Here is a 7,254-nt window from a genome sequence, read left to right as displayed (position 1 = left end):
TATATATATATATATGTTTTTTGTTTTTCCTCATCACTGACGCTCCCTCATGCAGCAGAGGGCCAGAAATGCAAAAGGTCACAAATGAGCAAAACACAGAGAATAGGAGTCTTCAGAATGTGGGTCCTTGGACAGGACTCGTATATTAAAACTCATCCACCCAGGGCTCAGGCCCATTGTGGAAGAGGAGGTGGAAAGATTGTACAATCCGGAGAGGAGGTGTAGGATCATACAGAAGTAGTCCTACAGACTCCTAGGACTCTTCTCATACGAACCTACAGCAGTGGTATCAGACCCATGCAAATTTAAGCAGACAGAATTTAATACACAAGACCCATGCAAATTTAAGCAGACAGAAACCCAGCACAAAACTATGGAAATGGGCAGCAGGCCCCAACTTAGTGGAAGAATTATTGGCAGCTGATTACTGCTCAGTGGGGAAGAGTTGATCTTCTTAAAGGGAGGGACTCTAGATAGACTGACTACATCCCAGTGGATGAATTTGCACTGAGGGACATCTGGGAACACTAACTTTACATCATAGGCCTTAACACAAATGACAGAAGGTATGAACTCCAGTGGAGAGGGCTATGGGAGGGTACCAAAGGGGAAGGGGGTTTAAAGATGATTTTCTTTATGAGATATACAAAAATTTAATTAAAAAATTAGAAAATAGAAAAAAACCAAAATATGTATTTTTTAACATTCTTATTTTGTGTGTCTATACATTCATGCATTTGCACACACATGTGCCACAGTGCACTTGTGCAGGTCAGAGGACAATCTGTGGAAGTGGATTCTCTTGTATTATGTAGGTCCCTGGGATCCAACTCAGGTTGTCAGTCTTGGCAGCAGGTGCGATTGTCTGATGCATCACTGTGCTTGGCCTATATTTTTATATTTTACTAAAGTTTGAAAGCTTTATAAAAGAGTGATAGCTAACACAGACAATGTGAGAAGCACTGCTCTAAAGAACAGCTTAAAAATTTAAATTAGGCTTATTTGAAAAAGAAACTAAACCTCCTTAGTTTACAATTTATATTTCAGACTAAATCTGTATCTAAAGATGTATTAAAATTTAATATATTGGGGGCTGGGCATGGTGGCACAGGCCTTTAATGTATTCAGGAGGCAGAGGTAGTCAGATCTTTGTGAGATTGAGGGCAGCCTGGTGTATATAGTGAGTTCCAGGCCAGTTGAGATTATAGAAGACCCTGTCCTAAATAAATACATAGGAAATAATTATTATTTTGGGCTACTTGTTTAGTGTTGGTTCTCTGAGTAGAACCTACATACTGAATTCATTGTTTTTCTTACACTTAATATTTCTTGAAAGATTGACATGTTTAATTAAGTCCTTGATTTAAGATTAAAAACATGAAGAACTTGTTATCATTGATAGTTCTAGTTTCCTTTCTTGATTTATTGAAATATAAAATAAAGGAAGTAGCATTACATCTTTAAAATGTGTTCACATATTTTCATGGATATCAGAAAAGTGATACAGAGAACCACAAAACATTGTTGATGGTGCTTGTGGAGGTTTCCCCTCAGAGAAAACAAAGGTAATATCAGTGAGATAATATTTGCAATTCTAGATTAAATTATGATTTTAGTATTTCTCTTGTATTAGATAGTTAATATACTTTTAGTGTACTTGTATGTGTGCTTGCATGCACTCATGTAAAGTTATCAATCTTAACAAGGTCTTTGAATGTTCATACTGTTCTTGTCTTTGAACCAATTCACTTATTAGTGAATTGAGTATTTGATGGAAATTCCCTTAGTATTATTATTTGGATATATTGTAAAATGTGCCCAAATAGCAATATGGGTTAAAGATGTAAACAGGCCTTTTACATAGAAAAGAAATTTAAATGAAAAAAAAAAAAAAGTTCAGTCTTACCTTAGCAAAACCAGTGATGTTGATTTTGGTGAAACAGATGTTCTTAAGGACTTCCAGGAACCCTGTAAATTGGTTTAAATTTTCTGAGGAGGAGGTGATTTAGTGAAACTCAGACACAAAAAAGCAGTTGCACTGGGGAAAATTTTACTAAAGAGATACTTAGTTATACCTGATAATTTACAAGTAACTAGCAATCTAAATGATGATATATCCCTACAGTGTAATGCTGGATGGCATCAAAAGTGAAGTTTCAGAAATATATCTGTATATTTTATTAAGAAAAGGAAACATATTGCCAAATAATCTGTATAATAAATATGTTTTAGAATGTATTTGTGTAAGTATATACAGAGAGCAATACCTCAAGGCTGTGTGTTAAGTTTCTATGTGGGAAGTATTATGAATGTTTATTTTTGCACAGTTGAACTTGTATTGTTGTCTTTTAATGAGTATACATTGCTTTTTGAGAATTAATTGGCTAATAATTTTAAATCTATAGGATGGTATAGGGGGAAAGGAAACCTAAAAACCAACAGGATGCCCACCATGCCCCAGGCCCTTTCTGAAAGTTCATGAGGAGCCTGGTTTTCTTTTGGAGCTGGTTTGTGAAAGTTATGTCCAGAGACTCTTTTGTTTTGTTTTCTGTGACAAGTGTCTGTCATTTTCTAAGCAAGAAAGCCAGTGTCCCAGTTAGGTGTGTAGAGTTATTTTCATTCACTCACAGCCCTGTTGTGTTAATACTGAATAAGCAGAGACAGCCTGACTGGTGGTGAAAGATGGTAAGACACCTTAGGGCTTTTTCTGGTCAATCCTAAACCTCTGATTGCCACGTTTTTCCTAATTTCCCATTTCCAGGGCATCAGCTAGAGTGATCTTGCTCACTGAATATGATGCTTGGGGCCTCCAACATTTTCATATGCATTTGGAAGTGGGCAGCCAGGCGATTGTTTACAGGACTCCAAATGAACTGTGCTCCCACAGCAAGTTTGATAAACATACATTTCCTCCTTTTATCAGTGAGATTGCAGAATGTGAAGTATGAGTTTCCAGTTTTGCTCATTCCTCTCAACCCTCTTCCTGTTTAAAAATGTAGACATGCTAATTGCATGCTGATCAGTCCCTGTTTTTCATTCTGCTTACTGATAGTTGATGGTTTATCCTAATACTTACCTAAGCAAGGTTTGAAAAAAACTTCAAAAATAAACTTTCATGTATTCAGTTTAAAGGAGATTAATCCCAGGTAATGTAATGTGAGCACTAATTAACAGTAATGACTGCTAATCACTTTGCTTTTTATACTCCTTTAGGAGCACTGCTATTATCCAATACAGTTAAGCAAAATGGTTATATATGAATCAACAATGCTGCATGCATCCTTTTAGCAGCTATTGCTCACAATCAAGCATTGCATAAATTAGAGTTAACGAAAATTGATTTTAATGTGCTGTTTGTAAAATTGTAAAGTAAAATATCTAGTTAAAATCTTGACTATCAAAAAGATATTATCTGACTCCTTTTACAGTCAGCTTGTGGTAAGTGAAACAGTACTGCAAATACAGTTTTACAGCTGATGACATTTTGTCTTAGGTTTCTTTGAAATTGCATGTGACTCAGACTCACAGCAGCACTTTGATTCTGCTGTATGCATTAATGAAAAGCAATAGGCTGATGTTTAATTTTTCTGAATTTGGATAGTGACTTCCTAGAGGATCTTACAGATTTTTAAAATTACATAGTCCATTTATATAAACTTGATTCATAGGATTGCACATTCCACATTCATTAAAAGGGGTTGTTTTATTATGTGTAGTGCATTATTAGACCATCATAAAAGCTTTCTGTTTATTTTCATGCATTCAACATACCTACGAACTGCCTTGCCTCAGGAGGAGTCTAAGCAAAAGCCATAAATTAATAATTTAAGAGAGCTATACTCAAGTAGCATTTTGGTTAGGCTAATAGGTTAAAGCCTTGGAGTCAGTACCAGCAACTTTAGTGATGCTTTACTTTTAACTTTTATTGGCTAAAAATGACTTGTTAAACTGGAGCTTTTGTACTAAAATGAAATGTATGTACCATCTAAATTCCCTTCCCCTCTTTGATTTTCAAGTAGGTTGACATACTCTTCAAGAATTCCTATCACTTTTATAGTTCTGCACTTTTGTTTTGGGGAAGCCGCCAATCTCTCTGGAAGTTATAGAGTGACAAAATGCATTGTATACTGGCTTTTCTAGGGAATTTTTGATTTAATATTAGGGGTCTGAGCTTTGTGATGTTATCTGTATTAATGGTGATTCTTACTCTGTGGTATGGTGGTGTGATTTGATATATGTTAATGAAGTATCTTCCAGTCACATTTTACTTGTTCTGCCTAGTTTCTTGGGCCATAACGGTATCATTCTCATAGCTAATGTATTTTATTTCCACAGAGGCTCAGTAATTCAGGACATTGAATTTTAATTGTTCAAATGAAATAATTTGATTTTCCTTTCATTGTTGTGTATTTGTAGTATCAAAATTTTTTAAATTTGGACAAATAAGCAAGTGGAAAAAATTAAAATGGTAGTGTAATCTGAAGCTTTATATTGTATATACTAATGTTATTGTATATATTGCAAGCATATGTATTAAATAAACTGCTGGCACTGTATGTAATTGAATTTAGTTTCAAAAAATTGTAACAGGAATGATATGAGAGAACAAAAAATATAAATAGAAAATATATGGAATCTTAATTTAACACTATCCATATGTAATTACCAGACTTATAAGTATTGTGGGTAGCTTATTTATTTTAGATTATGTACCTTTGTCCAAGAGTTGTTTATGAGAAAAAGCTTGCTTTTCTATTATATTCTGACTTTCAGTACTCATATGTAATAAAATGTTTAAAAAGGTAAGGACTTCAGCTTTAAGTGTTGACTCTTTTTTTCAGTGTGTTTACTTTTATGTGAGTGTGATTGATCTGTAGCTGTCATTTTACCCAAAAAGAGGACAAATGGAATTGGCCTTTTAGACAAAAGTATGCAAACAGGCTTCATTCTCTCCCTTGATAGAATTATGGAAGGATTGCATGATGTGCTCATTCATTTTCCTATTGATTGTGAGGAGGAATCTGCAGTGGGGTGCTGTTTCCAGTGGATAAGGAGGTGCTATGTTTAGTTACCTTGCTCCTACAAAGAGAAATGCAAAATTTGTGCAACATAGTATTCTCAATTTGACAGTTGTTTTTGTTAATTTTTTTCCCCATTGAAGTCCAGTCTGTGTTAGAAAAAAAGCCTACTTTTTTTTTCCCTTTTCTTTATATTAAGGTAGTAGATTTCCATGCGTTTGACCCTTTAGAGAAATTATATTGTATAGTTTTTTTTAAGGCTTCTATTGTAAAGCTTCAAAACTGATGCAACAGTGCCCTCTATAGTCTCTTAAAAAGCACTAGATCTTTGTAGATGATTTGGAATATTCAGGTAAGAAGCAGGATATTTAAATTTAATTTACTCAGACAAGAGATCCTTTTTTCCTAAGGAGACATTCTTGTTTTTCACTGGCGGCTTTACTTTTTACAAAGGGAACAAAAGACCATTTGAGTTTTCATTCAGAATTATTGGCTCCCCCTTGTTGTTAACCCAGTTTTATCAGACATTTATCAGAGTAATTTGAGATAGAAGGAATCTTACAAGCTATACTGTCTCTTCATGAAATATCTTTTTGATGTTGAACTCCAATAAGACTGTTTAAAAAATAATTTTGTTCCTTTGTACTTGTTTCTTAATTAGAACCTGAATGGGATGCCTGGAACTTAACTTTTACTTGTTCCTGAATTGGATAACCAAGGCTTTTTTATACATGACATTATTTAAATTCAAACCAAGGCAATTACACAATGACTGAAGTATTTGTCATTCATTAGCATTGATTTAAATTGTAGATTTCCCTTCCTCTCTTTGGTTACCTATTTGATTGTACATGTGGATAACTAAGTCTTTCATTACAAAATAGAACTAGATGTGAATTTGTTAATTCATAATAAAAGGATACATCATATTCACATATTATTAGGGAACTATTTCATAGATTGAGTGTATTATGCTTCTAATATTTAAAATATATCTTGACCTACATCCTAGCCTGTAAAAATCAATAAATAATGTTAACACATTCCAAATATTTGACTTGTTTTCTCATCTGTAAATTGGGAATAAGAAAAATAGCTTATTCTTTGAGGTTTCTTTAACAATTAAGGATTGTTCGGGTAATTTTAAATGCTCAGATGATAACTTTCAAATTTTACAGCATAAAGGGAAATGGCTTTGTTTATGAGGGAATTTTGATATGAAATCTAGAACACATTTAGTGCAATTTACATCTTTAAAACTCATCTCTGGAAACTTCTGATTTATATGAATCTAAAAGTTGGCACGGGATTCCTTGGTAACCTGGAGTGACAAAATTAGATGTTCATTTACTTTCAACTCCCTACAGATGCAGTTCTTGAACATCTTAAACAGGCAGCTCTATAAACTTCATCTTAGGCAACATTTATGCATAATGAATATTTAGCAGTTTGTGAATGCCGATTATGATAAGTAAAACAGAAAAAATAAATGGAAGCATTTCATGTTTCTTCATTAGAGAATCAGGAAATATTGAGGCTTCTTTTCATTTAGTAACTAACTTTTGCTTCTACCATTAACTACTAAAGAATACTGATATGTTAAATAGATGAAAGTGAATTTTATCTGGTTGAAGTGGAGATGAGGGCCTAATACCTCCCTCCATTGAAAGAAGAACATTTAAAACCCACTAGTGCAATTCCTTTGTGTGTGTTTTTTTAAATATGTATTTTTATTGATTTATTGTGCATTTCACACAATATATCTTAATCATATTTAGACCCCCTCACCTATCTGCACCCCTCCCTCATAGTCCACCAGATTTCATGCATTTTGTCATATATGTTAAAGCCTATCTAGTCAAGTTTATATCCCCACATGTCATCTAGTGGGTGTGTGTTTGTCCACCAGAGCCTGAACAGCGTGTCTAGTGTCACTCCCTTGAAGATCAACTGCCACCTCTGTATGTGTTTTGATAGTTAACACTCATTTTGTTTTGTATAAGGCTTTTGTCTTTCAATTTCTACATGGCACATAAAAGATTCTCAGTTAAAGAGAACTGCATACAGAATTTTTTGAGTGGTGGAACTTCTCTTATCCATATATGATTACTCTTTATGTAGAAAAATGCATAAAATATAATATGTCCATGTAATCTTTAAATAATTGCTTCTGCAAACCATCTACAACAAGCACACATGCATTATAATTAGAAATTTTAAATAAATTCTTTTAGTT

General features: G+C 33.7%; 1 long non-coding RNA gene across 5 annotated transcripts in view; it reads left to right on the top strand.

The window, feature by feature from the left end:
* Window positions 1-7,254, top strand: part of Dph6 — a 207,851-nt gene that overhangs the window by 27,508 nt on the left and 173,089 nt on the right. Inside the window, exon 4 of one of the 5 annotated variants that reach the window (XR_001872621.2) lies at window positions 2,762-4,796. The exons of 3 other annotated variants lie outside the window; for them this stretch is intronic. This is a non-coding gene — a long non-coding RNA (diphthamine biosynthesis 6). Of the gene's footprint in view, window positions 1-2,761; window positions 4,797-7,254 lie in introns of those variants that run through there. One more of the 5 variants, XR_001872623.2, reaches the window with a different exon arrangement.

The sequence above is a fragment of the Nannospalax galili genome, unplaced genomic scaffold (assembly GCF_000622305.1).
Source record: "Nannospalax galili isolate Female #2095 unplaced genomic scaffold, S.galili_v1.0 scaffold999, whole genome shotgun sequence".
NCBI lineage: Eukaryota > Metazoa > Chordata > Mammalia > Rodentia > Spalacidae > Nannospalax > Nannospalax galili.
This window is presented reverse-complemented; position numbering and strand designations above follow the sequence as displayed.